The sequence below is a fragment of the Ranitomeya variabilis genome, chromosome 8 (assembly GCF_051348905.1).
Source record: "Ranitomeya variabilis isolate aRanVar5 chromosome 8, aRanVar5.hap1, whole genome shotgun sequence".
Lineage (NCBI taxonomy): Eukaryota > Metazoa > Chordata > Amphibia > Anura > Dendrobatidae > Ranitomeya > Ranitomeya variabilis.
In genome coordinates, this window is record NC_135239.1 from 190,193,221 (window position 1) to 190,206,233 (window position 13,013).

The 13,013-nt window shown below is 41.7% G+C and overlaps 2 long non-coding RNA genes across 3 annotated transcripts; both read right to left on the reverse strand.

The window, feature by feature from the left end:
* Positions 1-3,934: 3,934 nt before the first annotated feature.
* LOC143788768 (uncharacterized) lies at positions 3,935-5,182 on the reverse strand. Of its 2 annotated transcripts, XR_013218732.1 has the most exons (4): positions 5,113-5,182; positions 4,597-4,684; positions 4,360-4,418; positions 3,935-4,070 (listed from the first exon to the last, which is right to left on the reverse strand). It is a non-coding gene; the product is annotated as an uncharacterized LOC143788768 (long non-coding RNA). The 2 variants fall into 2 exon arrangements; XR_013218731.1 differs by lacking the exon at positions 3,935-4,070 and having other exon boundaries at positions 4,292-4,418.
* A 3,588-nt stretch (positions 5,183-8,770) lies between these two features.
* Positions 8,771-12,730, reverse strand: LOC143788333 (uncharacterized). The gene is made up of 4 exons (XR_013218606.1): positions 12,542-12,730; positions 11,562-11,692; positions 11,004-11,060; positions 8,771-8,933 (listed from the first exon to the last, which is right to left on the reverse strand). It is a non-coding gene; the product is annotated as an uncharacterized LOC143788333 (long non-coding RNA).
* Positions 12,731-13,013: the final 283 nt, after the last annotated feature.

Sequence of the window (13,013 nt, forward strand, 5' to 3'; positions counted from 1 at the left end):
TCTGTAAAAATGAAAAAGTACTATTTTTTTACAAAAAGATTCCTTTAGCCTCAATTTTTTCATTTTCTCATGGGCTACAGGATAAAATGGATCTTAAAATGTGTTGGGCAATTTCTCCTGAGTACACTGATACCTTATATGTGGGGGTAAACCACTGTTTGGGCACATGGCAAGGCTCGGAAGGGAAGGAGCGCCATTTGACTTTTTGAATGAAAAATTAGCTCCAATCGTTAGGGGTCACCATGTCGCGTTTGGAGAGCCCCTGTGTGCCTAAACATTTGAACTCCCCCACAAGTGACACCATTTTGGACCACTGTTTGGGTGCATGGCAGAGCTCGGTTTTGAAATGCAGACTTTGATGGAATGATCTGCGGGTGTCATGTTACGTTTGCACAGCCCTTGATGTGCCTAAACAGTAGAAACCCCCCACAAGTGACCCCATTTTGGAAACTAGACCCCCCAAGGAACTTATCTAGATGTGTGGTGAGCACTTTGAACCCCAAAGTGCTTCACAAAAGTTTATAACGCAGAGCCGTGAAAATAAAAAATCATTTTTTTTCCTCAAAAATGATTTTTTTAGCCCGCAATTTTTTATTTTCACAAGGGTAACACGAGAATCTGAACCCCAATAGTTGTTGTCCAGTTTGTCCTGAGTACACTGATGCCCAATATGTGGGGGTAAACCACTGTTTGGGCACACGTCGGGGGTCGGAAAGGAAGTAGTGACGTTTTGAAATGCAGACTTTGATGGAATGGTCTGCGGGCATCACGTTGCGTTTGCAGAGCTCCTGATGTACCTAAACAGTAGAAATCCCCCACAAGTGACCCCATTTTGGAAACTAGACCCCCCAAGGAACTTATCTAGATGTGTGGTGAGCACTTTGAATCCCCAAGTGCTTCACAAAAGTTTATAACTCAGAGCCATGAAAATAAAAAATAATTTTTTTTCCTCAAAAATGATTTTTTAGCCTGCAATTTTTTATTTTCAAAAGGGTAACACGAGAATCTGAATGCCAATAGTTGTTGTCCAGTTTGTCCTGAGTACGCTGATACCCCATATGTGGGGGTAAACCACTGTTTGGGCACAAGTCGGGGCTCGGAAAGGAAGTAGTGATGTTTTGAAATGCAGACTTTGATGGAATGGTTGCGTTTGCAGAGCCCCTGATGTACCTAAACAGTAGAAACCCACCTCAAGTGATCCCATTCTGGAAACTAGACCCCCCAAGGAGCTTATTTAGATTGGTGGTGAGCACTTTGAACCCCCAAGTGCTTCGCAGAATTTTATAACGCAGAGCCGTGAAAATAAAAAATCTTTTTTTCCCCACAAAAATAATTTTTGCAACCCTAACCCTAGCCCTAACCCTAACCCTAGCCCTAACCCTAGTTCTAACCCTAACCCTAGCCCTAACCCTAGTTCTAACCTTAGTTCTAACCCTAACCCTAGTGGAAAAATAAATATATTTTTTTTATTTCATTATTTTCCCTACCTATGGGGGTGATAAGGGGGGCTTTATTTACTATTTTTTTATTTTGATCACTGTGATATAACCTATCACAGTGATCAAAATGTACCTGTAATGAATCTGCCGGCCGGCAGATTCGGCGGGCGCACTGCGCATTTTGGAAGATGGCGGCGCCCAACTAAGATGCCGGACGGACACCGGGAGGGTCCCCGGAACTCCAGCGGTACGGGGGTGGGATCAGACAGCGAGGGGGCACTGGAGGGGAGAGGAAAGCAGTGGAGGGCAGCGGAGCACCGAACGGAGGGGAGGAAAGACTGACAGCGGCGGCAGATCGCCGCTGTCAGTCTGTGGGGGGTCAGATCGCGGTCTCCAGCCATGGCCGATGATATTGCAGCATCGGCCATGGCTGGATTGTAATATTTCACCAAATTTCATAGGTGAAATATTACAAATTGCTGATTGGCTGTTGCACTTTCAAAAGCCAATCAGAGCGATCGTAGCCATGTGGGGGCAAAGCCACCCCCCCTGGGCTAGAGTACCACTCCCCCTGTCCCTGCAGATCGGGTGAAATTGGAGTTATCCCTTTCACCCGATCTGCAGGGACGCGATCTCTCCATGACGCCACATAGGCGTCACAGGTCGGATTGGCACCGACTTTCATGACGCCTTCGTGGCATCACAGGTCGGGAAAGGGTTAAGATGTGTACTACCTTATATTATGCCTGATATTAGCGTGTTTTACTGCACAATTGATGGTCTTGAATCTATTTCTATGTAGCTACAGTTGTGGCCAAAAGTATTGACACTCCTGCAATTCTGTCAGATAATACTCAGTTTCTCCCTGAAAATGATTGCAAACACAAATTCTTTGGTATTATTATCTTCATTTAATTTGTCTTAAATGAAAAAACACAAAAGAGAATGAAGCAAAAAGCAAAACATTGATCATTTCACACAAAACTCCAAAAATGGGCCAGACAAAAGTATTGGCACCCTCAGCCTAATACTTGGTTGCACAACCTTTAGCCAAAATAACTGCCACCAACCGCTTACGGTAACCATCAATGAGTTTCTTACAATGCTCTGCTGGAATTTTAGACCATTCTTCTTTGGCAAACTGCTCCAGGTCCCTGATATTTGAAGGGTGCCTTCTCCAAACTGCCATTTTTAGATCTCTCCACAGGTGTTCTATGGGATTCAGGTCTGGACTCATTGCTGGCCACCTTAGAAGTCTCCAGTGCTTTCTCTCAAACCATTTTCTAGTGCTTTTTGAAGTGTGTTTTGGGTCATTGTCCTGCTGGTAGACCCATGACCTCTGAGGGAGACCCAGCTTTCTCACACTGGTCCCTACATTATGCTGCAAGATTTGTTGGTAGTCTTCAGACTTCATAATGTCATGCACATGGTCAAGCAGTCCAGTGCCAGAGGCAGCAAAGCAACCCCAAAACATCAGGGAACCTCCACCATGTTTGACTGTAGGGACTGTGTTCTTTTCTTTGAATGCCTCTTTTTTTCTCCTGTAAATTCTATGTTGATGCCTTTGCCCAAAAACCTCTACTTTTGTCTCATCTGACCAGAGAACATTCTTCCAAAACGTGTTAGGCTTTTTCAGGTAAGTTTTGGCAAACTCCAGCCTGGCTTTTTTATGTCTCGGGGTAAGAAGTGGGGTCTTCCTGGGTCTCCTACCATACAGTCCCTTTTCATTCAGACGCCGACGGATAGTACGGGTTGACACTGTTGTACCCTCGGACTGCAGGGCAGCTTGAACTTGTTTGGATGTTAGTCGAGGTTCTTTATCCAACATCCGCAGAATCTTGCGTTGAAATCTCTTGTCAATTTTTCTTTTCCGTCCACATCTAGGGAGGTTAGCCACAGTGCCATGGGCTTTAAACGTCTTGATGACACTGCGCACGGTAGACACAGAACATTCAGGTCTTTGGAGATGGACTTGTAGCCTTGAGATTGCTCATACTTCCTCACAATTTGGTTTCTCAAGTCCTCAGACAGTTCTTTGGTCTTCTTTCTTTTCTCCATGCTGAATGTGGTACACACAAGGACACAGGACAAAGGTTGAGTCAACTTTAATCCATGTCAACTGGCTGCAAGTGTGATTTAGTTATTGCCAACACCTGTTAGGTGCCACAGGTAAGTTACAGGTGCTGTTAATTACGCAAATTAGAGAAGCATCACATGATTTTTCGAACAGTGCCAATACTTTTGTCCACCCCCTTTTTTATGTTTGGTGTGGAATTATATCCAATTTGGCTTTAGGACAATTCTTTTTGTGTTATTTCATTTAAGGCAAATTAAATGAAGATAATAATAACAAAGAATTTGTGTTTGCAATCATTTTCAGGAAGAAACGGAGTATTATCTGACAGAATTGCAGGGGTGTCAATACTTTTGGCCACAACTGTACATAGTGGGCCCCAAGAATGATTTTCTCTGGTGGGCCCAAAAGTGCTCCAGTCCGACGCTGCTGGTAGTAATGATGATATTGTTGATGTTGTCTACAAATCCTGATTTTATTCATTCTTCGTCTCTTTCAGCCTTCCACTGACTTTACCCAGTCCACTATTTCTTCTTTTCTGACATAGATGGGATGCTCTTTTGGCGAAAAAGAAGAGAAGATTATGTAATTATTTCTATGGGTGTAATGGAAGAGGCCAATTCAAAATAAGTAAGGCCTCATTCAGATGTTTTGGGGTTTTTTGCATGCAAAGAGAAAATTTTCGCCTTTTCTTGGTCCATGTGTCCGCTTTTTCCATCACGGTAGCATCATTTTTTCTTGTACCCAAAAATAAGTTCTCCTAGACTTTAAGCACTAAAAAAAAGGATCCCACATGGATGCAGTCCGCTTGCTGTTTTTTTTATAGACTGACATTATTGTCCTTACCTAGGTCATCAGTTTTTATTTCTATAAGCTCATCTTCTTCTAGAACCTTTGTTTTGTTACTGAAAATAGGAAATAGAGAAAATCTTTAATCTCCAGATCATGGACAGGAATTATAGAAGGAAGCAATGTGTAGAATAAAGCATTGTCCAACCCCAGGATATGCACCCTATTAAGAACTACAGGCGCCGTAGATGTGGCCCCCACTCGTCACCCCCTCTGTGTTAACCATTTACTTACTAGGAACAATGAGACAGCCATTTAATAGCAGCATCTCTTATTGTCACAAGCACGCTTGTAGTAACAGTCCTCACTTTCTCGAAAACACCTACAGAGACAGAAGAGATTTCAGAATGACGTTGTCCATCGTCCATTAGTAATGGCCCCCCGGGGTATGGAGGAAGAGATTGGAATTATAAGTTATATTATTACTGCATGATAACGAACTTTCATCATTGCAAGAAATATCCCCCAAATTACCAAATTTAGGCTCAACTCAAATTTTGGGTGAACCCCTGAATGAGGCAGCCTGACCCCCATTTTTTCAAAATATTGTTTACATTAAATTAGAAGCCCAACAAATATCCGACTTATCATGGAGGTCTGCACATTCCCGATTCTGATAAACGGCTCCAGAAAGGGAGAATGTAGATCTCTGTCCAGGCCCCAAAGTTTCTACTAATCCTTCCCCAATAGTGGGTAAGGGCACTAAGGGAGGAAGCGTAAAAAAAAGTGAAACCTTCTCCCGGTACATACCTGACATCCTCACTCGCCTTCACTATAAACCCTCAAAGGGGTCACCCAGCGGATCTCCTGTACATCACCCGTCCCTCCATTGTGAAGTCACCAGGTTCCATTCCGTCCTGCTATGATGGAGTCAGTGATGTAACCGTTCCTCATCCGGCTGTGCTTGGAGACGCCCTGGTCTACTTGCATTATTTTGGTCAGGGAACTTATCAGGATGCAACACCAAGGGTAATAATGGAACTTATGCGCTCTTTTTAACTATTTATAAATGTTTGGTCTTATATGTGCAGATTTGAATAAACTTTATTTCTTTTGGACTTATTTTGTACTTTGTGTATTTTGTTTACCTCTGCCCGTATCACGTGCCCATTTTTCTCTAGTTTAGCTCTTTATATGTTGCAGATGTAAAGCCCTTCACTTGTTACAGGCATTTTATTTATGTTTAGCTTGTTGACCATAGACTGCAAGAACATGGACAAGTGAGAAGACTCACTTAAGGAATGCCTAACAGATAATAGCAACTTTGGGACCGCCCCCGAGGAGCATCTAGAGATAAAGTGATCTTTGTCGTTGAGGACTGGTGAGTTTAAAGAGAGGAAGAATGCAAGGAAATGGATATATGAGAAGACACAGTTAATGCTTAACAGATACTAGCAACGCTGGTCCCCGAGGCGCATCTAGAGATAAAGTGATCTTTGATGCCCGAGGACTGGCGAGTTTAAAGAGGGGAGGAATGTAAGGAGATGGACAAGTGAGAAGACTCACACAGTTAATGCCTAACAGAGTGTCTGCAAGCGAACATCACCATCTGCTCATCAAAGATGATAGGAAAAGGGACAGGAGAGAGAAATGCATTAACAGGAACTGAAGAGTGAAGTGCATGTTTCCTCAGGTAAGAAATTATAAGAGACACCAGGTTCGGTGATAGCTCTGGCACAGTTAGTAATTATAAAAGTCCAAGGAGGGCAGTGTAGGGTAGGGCACAGTGCCTGAACCTGTAGGAGGATGGACGTGTGGTGCAGCGAGATTGGCTTATAGCTGTCATAATGAGTCATCAGACCCAAGTAAAGAATTGAATAACCAGACCAGAGAGAAGATCTGAGAGACCAGGAACAGAGCTCAGTGATTGGGGCCAGAACTGAGTGAGCAATACCGGAGCCAATAGAAGCGAGTAGATTGTTGGAGGGACATCCGTGGGATCTGCAACGTGAGGTGCAGAAGTACGGTACACAGAACTTTGAATGCTGCTTCAATCAGAAGTGACTTAAGTTCTCTAATAATGGTCTCTAATAATCTGCTAACCTTATTTAACTTTGTATCCTAATCATTTAGATTACTGTGCTAGAATAATAATAATCTTTGGTTAAATTCCCGCTGTGTCCTCATCTTCTGCGCTGTTGCATCCCAAGGAACATATTTACAAGACCACCAGGAATTTGACATTTACACTTCTACAGCCCTAAGGGTAAGGAACTCCCTCAATAACCCAGATAGGACTTTACAAACAAGAAAACTATTGCAAAAAGTTAATAAAGTTCTCAGGTGATCCTGATGAAGGTAGGTTTGTTGCCTAGTTTCTAATTACTGACAGCTCAGATGCTTTGCTATATGTCCAGTTATTGCTGTTGCAGATGCTGCTCATTAGACACACATGTAATAGAGGTAAGAAGTCATAGATAAGATACATCTGTGCTTGTATTTTATCCTCAGATAATCTGACTGCAGACAAGGTTATGTCTGTAAATAAATAATCATGTCAGGTTTATGGGCAAATGGGAAAGCTCAACTTTGCTCTAAATAATGAAATTGCACTAAAAGTTATAAATACTTTCAAATTATGTGGATCATAAAGAAGAAGGGTGGCAAAATATCAAAATGGGGCTCCATGCTAGTTTTGCATCATGTCATCGCAATTTAGGAACCTATGGAGCACAAGCCGTGTTAGGCTACGTTCACATTTGCGGCTAGCGCCGCAGCGTCGGGCGCCGCAGCGGCGCCGCATGCATCATGCGCCCCTATATTTAACATGGGGGCGCATGGACATGCGGTGCACTTGCTTTTTGCGCCGCATGCGTCCCTGCGGCGCCCGCGTCGGGGCGCAGAGGACGCAGCAAGTTGCATTTTTGCTGCGTCCAAAATCAATGGAAAAAAGGACGCATGCGGCGCAAAAAGCAGCGTTGTGCATGTGTTCACATTTGCGCTGTGCGTTGCGGCGGCGACGCTGCGGCGCACACCGCAAATGTGAACGTAGCCTTAGGGAAGTGGTCCTTTACTGCAGGAGGGCATTAACTTTAGGTGGTTGTTCGTTTTATGATCTATGCAGTCTTAGGATAGGAGGGCTTAGTGTTTGTTACTTCTCTGGATGAGTAATGGCGAGCATGTCCCTCTGGCCGCAATCATGATATTTTTTTACTATCATTGCAGTAAATGTGCTACTTCGTAAATCCATCAAAACAGTAGCATTAGTCGCATTAGTCTGACGTATCCCAACCTGTCATAGTCCCTATTGCAGCTATGAGGGCGCCTTCTGTTGCATTCACACCCAAGTGTTCATACAATCCCAGAATGTTAGAGTTGGAAGGGACCTCCAGGGTCGTCGTGTCCAACCCCTGCTCAATGCAGGATTCACTAAACCATCTCAGACAGATGTCTGCTCAGCCTCTGTTTGAAGACTTCCATTGAAGGAGAACTCACCACTGATCGTGGCAGCCTGTTCCACTCATTGATCACCCTCACTGTCAAAACGTTTTTTTAATAATATTTAATCTGTATATTCTCCCTTTCAGTTTAATTTGATTAGTGATAGGCAAGCGTGTCCATTTCCCTCTACCTCTCCCTCTCATGGCCCTCACCAGTCCGCAAGCTAGGGTCCTCAGAAAGAATGCTCAAGATTCCCATTCACTTCTATTATGCTCGCTACTTGAGTTGAGCACGTCCAAGCACCCAATGTGGTCAACTCAAGTAATGAGCACTCGAGCATTTCAGTGCTTGATCATCACTATTCTACATCTATCCTTCCAGGAGGATCACACACTCAAAATGTTTTTCCCCTGTAGTCATGTTCCCTTTTTCCAGGAATGCCTCTTCCACACTCTTAGACTGTGCTCACACTGAGATTTTTATTTTTTTTAACCGTTCAAACACTACAAGTTTTTCAAGTTGAACTCGCTTATTAGGAGTTTTTGGAGGAGGGTTTTTTTTTCCTAAAACGATTTTGAAGAGTTTTGAAAAAAAATTTTTTACCTGAAGGATTATTTTTTAAACCTTTTGATTGGATATTGCCGAGTTTCATCAGGAACCAGTTCAATGGCATGCACTTTTTAAGGTGTTTTTGAGAAAGATTTTGGAGCAGATTTTGTCTAGAAAGCCCCTGAATGTGAGTTGGGACCTGAAGGCTCCGTAATTATATGGAGCATCCAGGCGTCACATGCTAGAAGCCTTCCCAAAGCTATGCTTTCTGATTCCAAGAGTCCATGTGGTCTCTCCTTTTTCCTGGAGCCTCCCCAACAGTCTAGGAGAGTTGTAAAGTATGTTGAATACTTTGGGATGAAGGTACTTTGCTCAATCACCATTCAGATATTGTTAGAAATCTGTACGTATCTTTTCTATTTTTCAATGAATTTCCAATGAACCAAGAATCATATGATTGCTTTATTGTGCATCAATCTGTCAAAAGATATAACATCAACTGATTCAAAGCGGATGAGGATAAAATTCAGCAAAACCAAAACAGGAGTCATAATGTTTCAAGCTCAGCAAAATGGCAGCCAAGGATAGACACCATGTCATTTTGTGATTCCCACTAATGGGGTTGGAGGCAGTAAAATATCCTATAATGAATAAAGAGAAGACAATTATTAGATTTAGAATGTGTAAGAATGTATTCCCAGTTACAGACTTTTATGGTACATCAGCCATAAATATCATATCATTGTGACACAAACTTGGTGACTACTTTTCGCAAGAAAGGTGGTTCAACCCCATTTACAGTAGTTCCTGATGGAGAAAGAGCCACATATGTGTAGACGACGGTCTATAAAAATAAATTGGCAATATGGTTGGAGATATCTTTGCTGTTTACCTAACTCCAACTTAACTCCCTTAGTCATCATGGGTGCAGTGACACTTCTTATTCAGGAACAGGGATGGAGCCTCCTTGTTCTTGGGATCAGTGTGAAGGCCCAATACACATTTAATGAAAGTTGTCTGAACCTGTCCATTTAGGCTGCAACAGCTATCAGATCTGTACGGGGGCCTCCCGTCTGTTTCATTACAGATGATGTCGAAGAATAAAAGGGTCTGGCAGTTAGAATTTTAAAGATTTTTTTTTGTTTTCAGGTAAGATGAGCCAGCCGAGCCAAATGCATGTGTGCGGGGAAGTGGGGAAACATAGACGCCTGGAGTCCTAAATATGTGGGGCAGATCCCTGACAATTTTGTGGGGGATGTGGGGGGAAATTTGAATATTGAGATATGCTTGTTTGCCGTCCCCTTTAACTTGACTCTTGTGCTGATTACCCCTCCTTGTTTGTTGGCATTGCACCATCTATGGGGAACGCAGCCCCTTACAGTTTCTTAATAAAAGACAATAAGGGGGATATGACCTTGATGGGGCCCTAAGAGGTCATTTATGACACAAACAAACTTATTATTATATACTGGCCCACATTTATCAAAAATGGGGTAATGTGTGCCAATCTTTATTTTACTCGCTTCATCTCCGCTACTCCGTGGTGTAGATTATGCCAGCACCACTTTTTAAGCCTGGTGGTAAACTTACCAATGTTAGAGAAGAACCTAAGACCAGTGAGTCAAATATCGCCAGTCAATGCAGAATTTTTTTGTGTGTAAATTGAGACTTTATAATGTATTATGTATTAAAAATGTGTCTGATGTATCGACACTTAGAACTCGACCGAGACATTTTACAGTCTGTCACTGATTCGATCCCAGTGGCCTGAAGGTTAGAAGTATTGTCAGGATTCATGGTGGTATCAGAGGTGGTGCATGCACTGAAATTATCGGCGCCTTCCGTTTGGCACATATTTAAACCCATGAGGCAGGATTTCCATCTACACCCCTTCGATAAAGCAGGCATGCGAAACGCGCGTCAGGGGCTGCAAGGAGGGTTATAGCGGTCCAGATCTACTATTGGTAAGCAGAATTGATCTCTTATGGCGGCCTACACTGTTGGTATACAGGATACATCCTATAACTAACTGCATTTCCTACCACTTGGTGCTGCCTTTACATATGTTGTAGTGATCTTATGGTCCAGCTTCCCTAGGTCCTACTCTGACCTCTACCCTATCCTTTGCCTACCTCCATGTCTCCTCCATATTTCTTTAATTGTTATCATGTTCTCTTCGTTTAGTAGATTTTTTTGTTATGTCCTAATAAAATCTATTTAGTTTACCGTATTTTATTTTCTGGTGGATTTTGGTTTGCTCCGTTCTGTTCTCAGCTTTGCCATATTATTGGGAGTACGTCACTATTGTGATTATATCCTTGTCATTTGTTAAGAGTGCTGTACTTTAATATGCTCTCAGCCCCAATACAGAAACTATGCCTTTTGATTACTGTTTTAGTATGTATTAATATGGTTGCATCATAAATGTATTTGTTCTACGCCTTTATTAAGATGTGTCTAGAATATGTGACTTTTTGTAGACATTTTTGTAATATTTCATATTTCACTGTAAAATGTTAACCTAACCACGCGTGACACTATTTTTTTTTGTCATTTTTTAATGTTTTCCTTTATACACTAAAATGGTATACTAATGGCATAAAACGTTGATAAATTTAGATTTTTTCATTTACAATAATGAAATGAACTTCTGTGAAATTTTATTTTTATTGCAAACCCAATAATAAATGTCCCCTAATATCTCCAGATACCTGTGGAACCATAGCAGATTCAGATGATGAAGACTCCGCTCTTCTACTCGACCGAACCTGAAATAGGAATATAAGGAAGAGAAAATGGTTCACAGTTTATATCCTGCCCAATAATAAATAATAATAATAATAATAAAGACTCCATCTAATGCAGATTGTAGAATGGGCCATAACTTGTGTGGCCAAAGTAGATCTTGCCAGATCTTTTTTAGATGGCCTCATACATGAGAATTGTAGCCAAGAGATGGATGAGTTAATGGTCATCTGACCATACTTTTGGATAATGAGACCTTAAGATAGAAAAAGATTGTGAAGTTTTCCACTAAGTGTTAGTGGAAATGCTTATTAGGAAAAATAAACTACCGTAATTTTGGATAAAGTTAAGGGGTTGACTGCTTTTTGACATCTCCTAAAGAGATGTTTATCTACGAAGAGGTGGTTCCCAATCCAAATTACGCCTCTATTAACTAAATAATGTATCCAGCACAAGGTCGAGAAGACATAGAACCACTCTGGATCATTCATTTCGGTGAATATTAGTATTGAAAAATTACCAACCCTTAAATGGCGCTCATCAACGGCATCACTGTTCTCAAGCTCGCACCTCCTACCAGAACAAGGTCCATTACCGCCTTGTTTCCTTCCAACTATGGGCAGGAAGCCAGATGCTTCAGTTTTCTTCAAAAAGACTGTTAAGAAGTTAAATATTGATCATTTATAATTGGAAGAATTGGTTCCAGAAGAGTCAGTATTGCGTAAAAAGAAGTATTTTCAATTTTTAAAAGTATTCATGTGCAAATGTAAGTAGGTCTTTGGGCAAAACATGCTTTAAGTCTTGCCTCTATAAAAGTCACTAGTGCGGCAAATTTGGAGCTCCAGTACGGAAATCTGTCTAATCATCTTTTTACACTACGACCTGCAATGGTGACAAGGAGGCCTCATCTACGGCTAGAGAAAAGAAGGTTTAACCGTAATCACAGACGATGATTCTATACTGTAACAGCAGTGAGCGTATGGATTCTTTACTTTACAGGCAGTGAATTTATAGAACTCTCGGACACATAACATTATGATGGTTGATTCCCTAAAAAAAAAAAAAGTACAAGGAGACCCTGGATGCCTTTCTTGAAAAATATATTACAGGTTATGAGTACTAGATTCTGTGATGGGACATTGATCTGGGGAACTGGTCAAACTGCCCTTTGTGGAGTCATGAAATACTTTTTCCCCTAATATAGGGCTGTCTACCTCATGGAATTTCTGCCTTCCTCTGAATCATTATGTTAGGTTATAGGTTGGACTTCTGTCTTCTTTTAACCTTAAAACTATAAAACTATGAAGTCAAAGTAGACCTCCAATCCCATCTGCTTAATTTTCCAAGTCTACAGGCTCTTCATCCAAATGGGCACGGTCCACTAAATCCTATATAGTCCACCCATCCTCCCAGACTTGTCTGAAACGAAGACTCATCCCCTCAATATGGATCCATAAATTGGCTTGATAATTACTATTTAAATAGATTATTTAACGCCTCTCACCCCTGAATTAGCTATTTGCCGGGTATTGTATGTAGACAGGAGAACGATACCTGCCTGGCAGGCACGAGACCTGAAAGACGGCCAACGGACTTCACATCAATGGAACCTCTCACCTCCTGTTCCAATGAAAGACATAATGTGACCCCTTAAAACATTAAAAAATGTCAATCCATAGCAGAACCGATCTCGTTTTTCTATTCTGACTTCAAAGAAGTAAGGTTTCGATCACATTATATTATGGGTATAAATTTGGCGCATACATCGGGGAAATGAATATCCCATCGTGTCCCAATTTTTGCATCACTTGGGTCATTATAAATATCTATGAACATTACCTTGAATCATGTTTTTTTAATGGTGTCATTGATTTATAAAGAAAAAGCATGCATGTTTGACATGTGCCGGTTGTCCTGCCTTCTGTGGCACCAGTTCGAAGACATCTCAACCTACCCAAACAGACCCAAATTAAGCA